We start from the raw sequence: 13561 nt of genomic DNA, 5'->3' as shown, positions 1-13561 counted from the left end.
AAGTATTATGTTACAGTGTGACTTATTGCTTGTACCTGACAGAAATTATTTAAATTTTTTGATAATTATGTAATTCCTTTGAAAACAGTTGCTTGACATATTTATGATTTAGTGCCAATTATTTGTAACATGTTTTTCTTTCATAGTTCTAGGGTATTTAAAAATTAATTTTATATGTTACGTTCTTCAAAACAGGTTAGAGACTGTAAATATAAAGAGTAAGCTTTTCTTAAGTTTTTGAATAGCACTAAAATTATACTAAGCATGATGTTTTCACATATGGAAAATTCAAAATGCCATTAATGTATTTAGATTTTCAAAGGCAATTAGTAGCATCATTTTGGAATTCACAAACTTTTTTTTAAATAGGTTCTGCTACTCTTTAAATGCTAGAAAATGAGGTATTTTCAATGAGAGAAATATAACATTCTTTTTTTTTTCTCTCATGACAACAGTACCCTACAAATCAGTGCCAAATGATGCACAAAAATCCCTAGATATCTTAAAGAGGAAAAAATTATGTAGGTAAACAGATAAATCTTTAGAACATCTGTCTTTATAGGAGAAACTCCTGCTGTTGGTCTCTAACCTGTAGGGCATTAGTCTTCTCTAAATTGCCAATGGTGTCCCACAGCTCAATGATAAATAGAAATCGCTGGAAGAAATAGCCCATTCTTCCATAAGAATTTCAGACAGACATGGGTCTTTAAGAAAAATACATACATAAAAGAGATTATTTTCTATTGTGGCATATTTTACCCTGGGTCTTTACACAGTTACTTTCTCAACTGTGCAAATAATATTGATAAATAACTTTAAGTAAGCCATCGGGTAAAAATGTACACCAAAATGATTGTCTATTATTTAAACTAAACAAGAAGGAGGATTCCACATAAGCCAGCACTCTTCATAAGTAATGAACGATTTATCACCAAATACTGTTTTTCCTTTTCAAATTAACATTAGTAAAACTGTTCTATTATTCAAAAGTGGTAAATTTGATTCATTACCCAATTAACAGAATTTGGGGTAGAAGCAATTAAAAACAACTTTCTTGTTTATGAAATATATTTGGGTGACAAATTTAATCATTTATTTTGTGTTATACTGTGAAGTGATTTAGTCGGAAGCATTTCTCATGTTTTCTTAAAAGCGTCAAAATCCTTCCATAGATGCTTCAATTTTTTAACTGTCAACTTCTGCTATATACACCAAATTACACAGGAGACAAGTAAAAAGTAGGATTGGGACATGAAGAACCTAGGGGCAGGACAGGAATAAAGACACAGACGTAGAGAATGGACTTGAGGACATGGGGATGGGGAAGTGTAAGCTGGGATGAAGTGAGAGAGTGGCATGGACATATACACACTACCAAATGTAAAATAGATAGCTCATGGGAAGCAGCTGCATAGCATAGCGAGATCAGCTGGTGCTTTGTGACCACCTAGAGGGGTGGGATAGGGAGGGTGGGAGGGAGACACAAGAGGGAGGGGATTTGGGGATAATATGTACACGTATAGCTGATTCACTTTATTATACAGCAGAAACTAACACAACATTGTAAAACAATTATACTCTAATAAAGATGTTGGAAAAAAAAAAGTAGGATTGGGGAGTGCTTTGAAGTATGTGTGTGTGGGAGTGAGAGAGAGAGAGAGAGGACACACAGGAGCCAGCTCTAAAAATTGTCTTTCAAATGGCAATAATCCCTGGGGAATATCACCACACATCAGCAGTAAGATTTTTCACTAAAAGTAGAAGAGCGGGGTCTTGATTGAAAGTGTTAACTCTTCTTGGGTTCTCATTTTTTCCCTCAGGACACAGGGTGTGGTTTTTCTTTTGTGTTGCTTATGGTTTTTAAACCAAGAACGTCAGAAGTGTTTCACATTGTGAAGTGCGCTTCCTGAATAACCTCATGTACATGTTCATGACTCTTTCTGTAACTGAATTTTGGAGCCAGATAATCCATAAGTTACATTTATTTTTTACAAATGAGTTGCAGTTGGCAATACTCAATCAAACTGTAAACATTCATTGTAGTCAATAGCTCTTATCACTGTTTTCAAGTTACCCACAGCTAGTAATATTTACCTTTCTCTTAAAGCAAGTAGTTGTATTTAAAAGTAGTAGCTGTACAGTACAGTGGGTAGAGTTGTAGGCATTTTATGGAGTCTAGTTTTATGCAAATTTTTACGCTGGTTGTACTGTTTTTTTTTATATGAGTGTGTGGATGAGTGAGACTGACTGAGAGAAAAACAGGGAGGGAAGGTGAAAGGGAAAGGGAGATGGAAAGAGAAAAAGTGAGTGAGGGACCAAAATGCAAAGGAGGTGGTGGCATCAGTATATACGTGCCAGTGTCTAGTGTCCAAAATCACATTCAACAAATTTATCAATGTCCTCCAGGTAAGCCAAAGAAGACCTGGAATGCACCTGTAGCTGAACAGTTGGGTTTATTGCTCCTTTTTGTGAGGGAGACTACACACCATAGGAAGCCATTTGGTGTCTCGGTAAAAGTGTGTTAGGAAGAGCTTGCTTTAGAAATTGGGCTTGTATTAGGTGATTTTACAAATAATTTGAGGACATGGGACTTTACTCTGAATTCGATGCTGTCAAGAAGCAGAGACAGTGTTTGATTAGGTATCTTAATAAATCTTGCCTAAAAGATGGGAGGTCTAGACAACTGTCATTTGGTAACTGGTTTCTTCTTGCTGATTTTTTAAACAAAAAATAATTTTACATGAAAGGCCATTCTATTGTTAATGGAGTGGAACTATTAGCGTGTATGACTTTTGCTGACCCCCACGTACAGTATATGGAAAATAATCACAGAAAAATATGTCAACTGAGTACTCAGAACAGCTCAATTCCTTTACCTGATTTTGCCAGTAATAACAGTATATAAAACACAGGACCTTTAACTTGAAAAGCTCATGGCTGACGCTGTAAGACTGCTTCTGTGATAAATATGTGCTGGGAAAGGACACAAGACAGGATTACCAGGCAAAATTAATGGTATTTGTGTCCCAGCTGAGTCATAAGTATTACCAGATTCTTGCCAGTTATTTGAATTAGGTTGGGTAAAGACAGGAAAATCCATAACATGATTAAACAGCCTTTATTCTCTCCTTTATTTTTTTTCTCTACATTAGACTCCTGTATTTCCATGCTCTGGATTTTACCATCAGGTTTCGTCTGGGAATAAAATTGGTTTATGTCCAAGGATAGCAATCTGGTATGTATTTTTGGGTGATATTCAAATCTTTTGGGGCGGGGGATAAGGGAATTGCTTATACAAATATATAAAATACCCTTTAAGCTAAACAACTATTTTCACAAATGAGATTATACAACACTAATATCATTACTAAAATATTTTGCAAATAAAAATTAAAAAGTCTGTTATTAAGCTAGTTCAATCATTTATTTAATGCATATAGTATATCTAGCTCATTTATTATAAAGTATTCCCTTAATCTATAATTTTCATCCTCATGATTTTTCAATTTGGTGAAATTCTTAATTTAATTCTTATATTCCCCTTCTTCCATGCCATGGTGCCAAATCTAAATGTCATTAAATTTAAATACCCAACATGTAAGTGATACTATCTACCATGAACCAGAAAATTAACTATGCAAGACAGTAGAGATAAAATAAGAATAGAATTTTTATCATAAAGAAAACTTCTAGTTTACAAGAAAAGCATGTAATCAAGTAATTCTATATCATATGTAATATGTGGTTTAATACCATTTGATAGAAACATGCATAACTTATAAGCTATCGGTTTTGCTATACGAGCATACTGAGACATATTTATAAATAAGAGATGATATTTGAAATGGTTTTTGAAAAGGTCAAAGGACACTGCTGCTAAAGTGAGCAAGGTAAGTTCAGGAAAGGAAAAGTGTAGCATACTGAGAAAAAATAGTAAAAAGAAGTAGAAGCAAAAAGTAGTAAAATAAGTATGTAAAAAAGGAAGACATATTTGAACATTCAAATCTATATATTTCACATACTTTCGTAATTATATATGCATATAAAGAATGAAATATGAACCTTTGAAGAATATTCTGATTGTATTACTAAATGAGAAAAATTGAATGTATGTGATATCATTATATTTGTATAAAAATAAGGTGATAATTGAAGCCACATATATGTATATATGAGAATATACATGAAGAGATAAGAAGAGATAAAGAGTAGGACGCATACAAATCCATTTAATAATACTGGCTGGACATGGTAGAGAGAAAAGGGAGTAAGGTAGCCACTATTAAAAGAGTGAGACTCATTCAAGGATGTGTCTGTAGTAAAAGACATTGATAAAATGATTCCAAGTACTTAAAAATTATGATAACAGGATACTCATAAAACATTAATGATAACTAACAAATTAAAAAAATAAAATCTCTTCTGTGCTGAATCAATGCTTAGAAAATAGAGGTAAATAATAGACTGGCAGTTTTGTTTCTTTATATCTATTTATCTCTCTCTGTACATCCACTCAAGAAAACATGCCTTGAGTAATTTTTCTAATTGTTTAAATTTTTTAAATGGCTAAATTTTGTGCTTCTATATGGTAAAAAAAAAAACTCAAGTGAAATATTCTTTCTGGTTAATAAAAAATAAATTGGTCCTTACCTAGGCAAATTTTTTTGCATTTTTAACCAGCTCGACACATCCTCAACTCTCTGAATGCTTTCCTATTACAATTACCATATGTGTCGTCGCCGCTCTTCCTATAAAAATGGGAAAGTTTTTGATAATTGATATCTTATTTGCATTAACTTATGGGATTGACAAATAAACTTAAGACTTGATTACACTGAAATATTATCTCAAAAAGCAATGTGCATTTTGTCTCCCCTAAGTTGAATGAATTCCAGGGATCTGAAGTAGGTGGGAAGACTTTCTTTGTAATTGGATTAGAGGATTTCACCTACAACCTTTTATAACAAACTGTCTAGCATGTAACGTCTGGTATTTAAATATAAAAAATGTAAATGTAAATGATGGAAGTTTTCTGGATTGCTTTGGTTTATTTGTTTTACCTTTGCTTTACAGCATGTGGATAAATTGTGTTTTATTGGCATTTCCTTTGAGTATATTAGAGGAGATAATATAGATCACCAAACACACGGAACGATTCAAAATATTTTCACAAGATTGCTTTCTACATGGCATAAAATAAAGTGAAAATGGTTAATATTTGATTAACATGATCAAGAACCATTATAATTGCTCCAGGCCCCACTTATAATTCTGCTTGAATTCACATTCAGGGATGCCAATAGTCTATACACCTCCTGTATTTCGATCAGAAAAACATATCACAACTGGGCAGGCACATAACTTTTGAAGGTACTCCACATCCTTACAACAGGGCTCCTTCCTTCAGTTCCACGCAGGGTCCAAGGCTTCTTGCCCTTGTTCATTGCCCATCCTGTATACCAACACCCAGAGACCTCATGCAGGATATGATAGGCCAGTAGCCAAATATTCATCAGCTGTCATCTCACTTATATTATTTTCCTATAGTTATATTTTCGTGAGTATAAACCCAATAAAATGAACATATATTATAATAGTACCTACGAATATAAGACTATGTTGTTCACATTTCTTTTTTATTGGAGAATTTTTTTTTAAAAAAACTGTAATCCGTAACAAGAAACTGTAGGGTTTAAAGAAACAGAAAACTTCTGACACAGTAAAATAGTTTTTCAAAGTATTAGTTGAGATCACCTCTAAACCCAGTGTCCAAATAAGAAATTAGAGTATGTTTACATATTTTTCAACACTTCTTAACTCATGGAAGCTATGACTTACTCCATCACTTTTGAATTCAGAGGAAGTACCACACCACCAGCTATGGAACCTTGCTTCCCTGACAGCAGCCAAGAGACAGAATAATACAAAATGAGGCAGTTAGTATCTCCTGGAACGAGCCTTGATAATTAAGAGACAGAGACGAAAACACAACTTGGACCAAGTTCTCTCTCACCCTCCCTCAAAGGACTATGCTGAGGCTGCTGGTTCCTCAAGGTCTTTCTGAAAGTCACCCGCAGGACCAAGGACACTGGCACTTTCTTAAAATCTGTGGCCAGCTCAGTAAGACATCACCTCACTTCGTGTATGTTTTCTCTCTTTCCTACTTCAGTTTCCTTCTCCCCTCACTGTTACCGTCCTGAGATTACACTGCCCAATAAAACCTTAATACACATCTCGCAGGCTCTGTTTTCTAGAACCCTGGGCTAAGGCAGAAAATCAGCCTCTTAATAGAAGTAGTAGACCACCCTTGGCTAAAAAGGCTCAGTGGTAGTGTTAGACTAGTAGGGTTATAACAAAACATGTGACTCACGGGATGGTCAAAGAAATGCTGAGAAGATACATTTTAGTTTAAGTGAATTAAAGGACTATGGTGAACTATTTTTAAAATGATGCGTTATTGCATAAGGGTGTGACAAATATTAAAGCAAAGGTAAATTGATTAAATACCAGATAACATTTTTATGCATGTGACCCTATTTAATTCAGGAAAAACCTGTTCATATGTTACCACGTAAATAAAAACTTATAAATCTAAATACCTACTTAAGCTCAAAGGCTGCTCAACTTCAAAGGCTGTCAAGGATTGAGAATATATGCAGTCAGACTAAAAAGGAAACACCTTTAGAGAAGACTTTTTTGTAGATATTGTATAGTTTAGAATATTTTCAGTGGATTTTTTCAGGAGAGAGAGAGAGAGAGTTCTGTCCAACTTGATATAAGAGTTCCTTCAGTATTTGAATCAACTTAAAACACTACTTCCTTAACAATTTACACAGAAATTTTTCCACCAACTGGTAATTAATAAATGTACCATAATTGAGCTTATAAACTTTAAAGTAAGCACGAAACATTTCCATATGTATTGAGTACTACTTGTGGAATGCTCTGTAGAAGGTAAAAACTTCCACAAGAGTCTGGAAAAAACCTGATACACAAATAGAGTGAAGTTTGGAAAGAGTTTTTTTGCAAAACATAATTAAATAAGCAGAATGATCAATAACTGGACAATGTGTTATAAAGATTATGGAAAAAAGCTATTAATTTGATAGAAATTTATAGAACTAGAAAATGTTCTATGTTCTATTTCTAGAAAGAAAATAAAGTAGCAATTGAAATTTAAAAGAAACCATTACTTTTTAAAAATACATTATATTTTGTATGGAGAAAAATACTAATAGAAGAACCTAAAATATAAAGGTAAAGGGTAATAGAAATGAAAATATATTTTTACATATTAATATATTTTAAAATAAATTATCCTGTTAATAAATTCATTTAATCAGTAAACACAGAAAGTTAAAATGCAGAACAAAATTCTTGACATTTTCTCTATAGTTTTCAATTAAAATGAGAAAATAAGAAGGCTAGATTTTTTTTGAGAAGAAAGTAAATGTAATTGTCAGTCATATTGAAAATTATAAAGGGAAAGAAATAATTGAATGATGCCTCAGGCACTGAATGCAGTTTCTTCATCTGTTCATGGTTGAAATGATTTATATGACTTCATTTGCTATCAAGCTTGAAAACTTTTAATAGCTTTTGAGTGGCAAAATTTCAAAATATTGTGTATGACTAGTCATGTGATACAATATATTTTAAAATGCATTCTGCACTGAAGTTATACATAATCTTTTTAAATTGTTCAGAAAGGGAGAAAAATAAAACATTGTTAACTTGTTTATATGATACTGTTTTCCTCATATTCAATATTCTTGAGGTTATGAAACATTAGGACTTTAAATGATATGAAACCATTATGTTTTCACAACTGTCCAATTGCCTAGTGTTATGATCACTGCAGAGTGTGTGTGTGTGTGTGTGTGTGTGTGTGTGTGTGTGTGTTTGGACAACTATCGATACAAGCTACCTATGCTACTAGCATTCCATTCTACTTAGCTTGTCAAATTTAGTTCACACTAAAATAATAACTATGATAATTGATAGTGATAAGGTACACTAATCCATCACATAGTGCAATTCTGGGTTGGCATCTCAAATTTACTCTTAGAAATGTTATGTGTTTTTTTTCCAAAAAATCAAGGGAGATACTATATAATATTTTAAATACTTGCAGGACAAAACATATTCTGGACTTACGTAGATCATACCTTAAGTAAACTTAAGGGTATATATACCTAAAGATAAAATTTGCTTATATAATGACAAGGGCAAGATTGTTGGGGTCTGGGTGCCAATGGCCTTGTAAAATAGAATACGGAAATGATTTGCCTGGTTTTTAAAGAAGTGATTTAGGCAAAATTCTTGTATACCCCAAGCATATTGTCTATTATGTGTTCAAAAGCCATAATTATTTCAAAAGTAGACATTTGAGGAAACCAAATAATTAGTCCAGTACAGCTGGTATAAACACTACTGGCACAGATACTGCTATCATTAAAATTTTGGCAAACTATCTTATAAGCAATACACTTGGGCAAATCAAAGAAATTAAACACCTAAGTAATGTTTTATAACCTAAGGAAGTGTACATAGAAGACTCCTGATTATGCTCCTAAATGTAAGAAGCCCGAACAACATGAAGAGCAATCCAACATTCCTTATTTTGTTGTTTATTTGAAAATCACCTTACATTTTACTTACTCAGAATTGCAGTGTATTTTACTTCAGAACATTTCTTCTGAACTCAATTATTTTCATAGTTTTTGTTAGTTATTCTGTGTAATCTACATACTTATTTTCAAATTTCTTTTTCTTCTTTTAATATTGTCTTTTTGTGAAATAATCATACATACAAAAGATGGTATAAACTACACACACCCTTTAAAGAAGAACCATAAAATGAATACCTGTGCACACACTGAGAAACCTAAGAAAGAAAACACTAAATGGAGTCTGCGGTCCGCTGTGTGCCTTGATCATAATTCCCTCTCTCACCCCAGAGTGATTCTGAATTTTGCGATTCATTGCTTTGCTTTATAGCTTTATCCTAATTACATAACATTTTAAAAAATACATGTTGTGTTGTGTGTTTTTAATACCAATAGTATTATTCAATTTAATGAGGTTCAATAAAGGAAAACTTTCCTTTATGCCCAGTGGACTCTTCACCCATTTGGGAAAAGGGCATCACTGGAGAAAGGCCAGAGAAGGGTCCTCAAAAGTGCAAGCCTGAGGCCAGTTTCCCTGCTTGTGTCAGTCTAAGCATATTTCCGATTTTGTGTTTTGTACGAGTTTAGAATTACATATCATCTTGATAAGTAAAATATTTTGAATTTTATAGTGAAAACTTTATCCCATGTTGTGATTTTTGCTGTCCAATTTGTATTGTCTGATGTGCCTAACACTATACAAGGATTTTCTAAAAATTGAACATTACCTAATATATATTCTTCCATTCATTCTGGGTCCTTATTCTTTAGATGTTTCTCAGGCAAAAAGCATCTCGTGTGATACTTTTTACATCATAACTAGACAATTCAGCCCACTTACTTTTATGATCACTGTTATTTATAGACTTAAATCTAACAATATATTATGGGACTGTATCTGGCACCACTACCCATTCTTTACTTTTGTATTTTATTTTTCTTCCTTACTTAACTTCTTTTGGATTAATTTTTACATTTTATTTCACTATAATTTTTTCTCTTTTTGCTTGCATATTACCTGCTCACAAACAAATTATGGATTTTTAACATTAAAATGTTTGCCTTTAACACGCTTTCATCAGAGTCATCTGACATATCAAGCAGTTTCTGATTTATAAAAATTTATTTGGTTATATTACATATGGAGATTTCACTTCTGCATGGAATTCCTCCATCTCTCATCTACAAGTTTAAACACATTAGTGATTTTAACACTGTGTCTGGTAACGACAATATATGCATCCTCGTGTCTGTTTCTAGTATCTTTTTCGTATCTTTTCCACTGGTTTTCTATTATTTGATCTTATCTCCAAACATGTCTAGTAATTTTGTTTTAAGGCTGGGCATTAAGTATGAAAATAGTTAAGAGACTTCGGATAAAATTATCTTGATCTAGATATATATCTCCAGTCAGCCAATTTGAGAAGAAAAATGTCACTTCATCCAGTCTTTCATGGAGTTAATTTAATGCTTGGTTCAATCATTCTAAGATCTATATTATTTTTATTTGCCTTTGCTGAGAGTGTGAAGCTATTCTGGGATCTCAAACAAAAACCTTTTTTGAGAAAACCTCCTTTTTGGCAGTTCCTGAACTCTCTACCTTTCTCCTTACTCCTTTGAGACTGGTTAATTTCCCAATCTCCTCACTTAAGACCACTGTCTGAACTGACCAGTTGGCTGGTCTCTTGTGAAGCACAGCTTAGAAATTGGTAAATGCCTCAAGAGTAAAAGTGGCAGAAAAAATTGGGTTTGCCATTCTGCAGTACATTTTCCTGTAGGACTTTTTCATAAAGGCTTCATTTTAATAGCAATTTTAGGTTTACAACAAAATTGAGGAAGGTACAAAGATTTCCCACATACCCTCTGCCCCACATATGCTCCCACTATCAACATCACTCATCAGAATGTTCTGTTTGTTTGTTTTTTACCAAGGATGAGCCTACATCAACACATCATAATTATCCAAAGACGATAGCTCATCTTAGGGTTCATTCTTGCCGTTGTATAGTCTATGGGTTTATACAAATGTATAATGACATATTTCCATTATTATGATATCATACAGAGTAATTTCACTGCCCTAAAGAAACCTCTGTGCTCTGCCTATTCATCTTCCTCTCTCCTCCCACCCGAGGAAACCACTGATCTTTTTATTGTCTCCATAATTTCACCTTTTCCAGAAAGTCATACAGTTGGAATCATACAGTTTGTAGCCTTCTCAGATTGACTTATTTCACTTAGTAACAGGCAATTTAGGTTCCCCCATGTTTTTCATGGGTTTAGAGCTCATTTTTTTAGTGTTAAATAATACTACATTGTCTGAATGTACCACAGTTTATTTATTCATTTACCTACCAAAGGACATCTTGGTTGCTTCCAATTTTTGGCAATTATGAAGAAGGCTGCTATAAACATCCATGTGTGGGTTCTGTGTGGACATAAGACTTAAACTCCTTCAGTAACTACCAATGAGCACAATTACCGGATCATGGGGGTAAAAGTATGTTTGATTTTGTGAGAAACTGCCGGTCTTCCAAAATGGCTATGTCATTTTGCATTTCCACCAGCAATAAATGAGAGTTCCTGTTGCTCCACATCTTCACCAGCATTTGGTGTTGTCCGTTCTGCAAGCTGGCCATTCTAATACGTGTGTGGTGGTATTTTATTGTTGTTTTAATATGTATTCCCCTGATGACATAAGATGAGGAGCATCTTTTCATATGCTTTTTTGCCATCTGTATGTCTTCTTTGATGAGGTGCCTGTAAAGGTCTTTGGTCAATTTTTTTAACAGGTTCTTTCTGTTTCCTTATTATTGAGTTTTAAGAGTTCTTTGTATATTCTGGATAACGGTCTTGCATTAGATGTGTCTTTTGCAGATATTTTCTCCCGGTCTGTGAATTGCCTTCTGATTCTCTTGACATTGTCTTTTGCAAAGCAGACTTTTAAAAATTTTAATGAAATCCAGCTTATCAATTATTTATTTCTAGAATCATGTCTTTGGTATTGTATCTAAAAATGCATCACTATACCCAAGGCCTTCTCTTATGTTATCATCCAGAAGTCTTTAGTTTCATGTTTTACATTTAGGTCTATGATCCATTTTGAGTTTATTTCTGTGAAGGGTGTAAGGTCTGTATCTCGATTCATTCTTTTGTATGTGGATGCACAGTTGTTCCATTTGTTAAAAGTCTATCTCTGCTCCATTGTATTGCCTTTGCTCCTTTGTCAGAGATCAGTTGACTGTATTGGGGGTTATTCTGACTTCTCTCTTCTGTTCCACTGATCTATTTATCTTTTTTTCCCTTGTTGTTGTTGTTGCCATACCACACTGTCTTGATTACTGTAGCTTCACACTGTGTCTTGAACTCAAGTAGTGTCTCCTATAGATTTTTAGTCTCTCAATCCCTCACTGACTTTGTAACCATGAATTCTAACCTTTCAGTTCTTTGACACAGTGAATCAGCCAATTTTTGCTTGGATTCTTGACCTCATTCTTCTAGCAAATGATTAAATGCCTCAAGAGAAATACCAATATAGGGTGACCCATCCATTCTGTTAGCATCATTCACACTCAAATGTTGACATTTCAATTTCTAAAACTATCTTTGTTTATTTGTGTGTTGTTTTTCATTTAACAGTTTTCATCTTGTATTTATTTAAGTGTATGTCTTGAACTAAAAAAGTAAATTGATAGTTTTTCAATTAGCTAACTACCTACCTGACAAATTATACAAATGGGCTGCTTTGTACCCCTGACTTTTATATGACAATTATTATACTGTCAAGTAATATATACAAGGTTCTGTGTAAAAGTTATGCTTATTTTACTGAAAAATCTGTCTGTATGATTTGTTTTCAGTCATTTAGCTTTTAATATGCCTTAATAACACACATAAAATTGTACTTTCTTTTTATTTTGTAAAAATGTGTACATTTTTGCTTATTAATATACTGATATTGCTTATTGATATATTGATGGATGATTAAAATAATTTGCCATTTTAAAAATATTACAATACAATTATTTTTCATTGCAGTTACCAATTACTTATATTTAACATTGGAAGAAATAAAATTTGTAGAATAAATAGTCTTTCCACCTTGTAATATAATAAATTAATTCCACTGGACAAAAAATAACATTTTAACCTTAGTTTAGTTTCTGATTGGATTTAAGGTGCTTGTGGTGTAAGTAAGGTGATTATTTTATTTGGTTTTTTGATATCTTTTGAGATTGCAAAAATTGTTTAATTTATGGTTGCTGTTTATTTTACCAGCTTTAAATTATCGACTATTCCAGGGATAAAATGTATCCAACTGCTACTACTGTTACTTTTAAAAAATGTTTTAGTAAATTTACTAATAGTAAATAGTATTTAGCATTATCAACTTCATGTTCATATTATACTAATCTGTATTTGCTATGTATCATATTACAGTCAATGTATAGAACATGTGGATAGTCTATAGTTTCCCTAAAAGTAAATTGTAGTAGGCCATAACCTACCTTGCAATTGGTCCAGTGATACAAACATACCTTAAATATTGAGATATGCAAACATACCTTAAATATTGAGATACAGTGTCATAGTGAGATTTAGTAGCAAGTTACCTTGAACGCAGCCATTGCCTGGTATAAAAAGTAGCAACTTTTCTGGCCATTCCCTCCCATTGATCACTTTGACTGTTGAACTCCAGATATGCTCATAAGTGATACTGGGATACGTATCCTATATTCAATGATAAAACAATAATAAAATAATTAGTAACAACTTAGAAACAATTTAAGTGCCATAATAATAAAAGTGCCATAATGAACAATGACATTATGGAACCCATATCTATTCTGCCCTAGAATGTTTACTATAGTTTGCTGATTGATAAGAAAAAT

At 32.9% G+C, this 13561-nt stretch overlaps 1 long non-coding RNA gene across 1 annotated transcript in view; it reads right to left on the bottom strand.

Moving 5' to 3' along the window:
- LOC133081247 (uncharacterized) overlaps positions 1-13386 on the bottom strand; it is a 256157-nt gene extending 242771 nt beyond the window's left edge. The window contains exon 1 of the long non-coding RNA XR_009698770.1: positions 13283-13386. This is a non-coding gene — a long non-coding RNA (uncharacterized LOC133081247). The remainder of the gene's footprint in view (positions 1-13282) is intronic.
- Between the last annotated feature and the right edge of the window lie 175 nt (positions 13387-13561).

Source organism: Eubalaena glacialis, chromosome 20, assembly GCF_028564815.1.
Source record: "Eubalaena glacialis isolate mEubGla1 chromosome 20, mEubGla1.1.hap2.+ XY, whole genome shotgun sequence".
Taxonomy (NCBI): domain Eukaryota; kingdom Metazoa; phylum Chordata; class Mammalia; order Artiodactyla; family Balaenidae; genus Eubalaena; species Eubalaena glacialis.
This window is presented reverse-complemented; position numbering and strand designations above follow the sequence as displayed.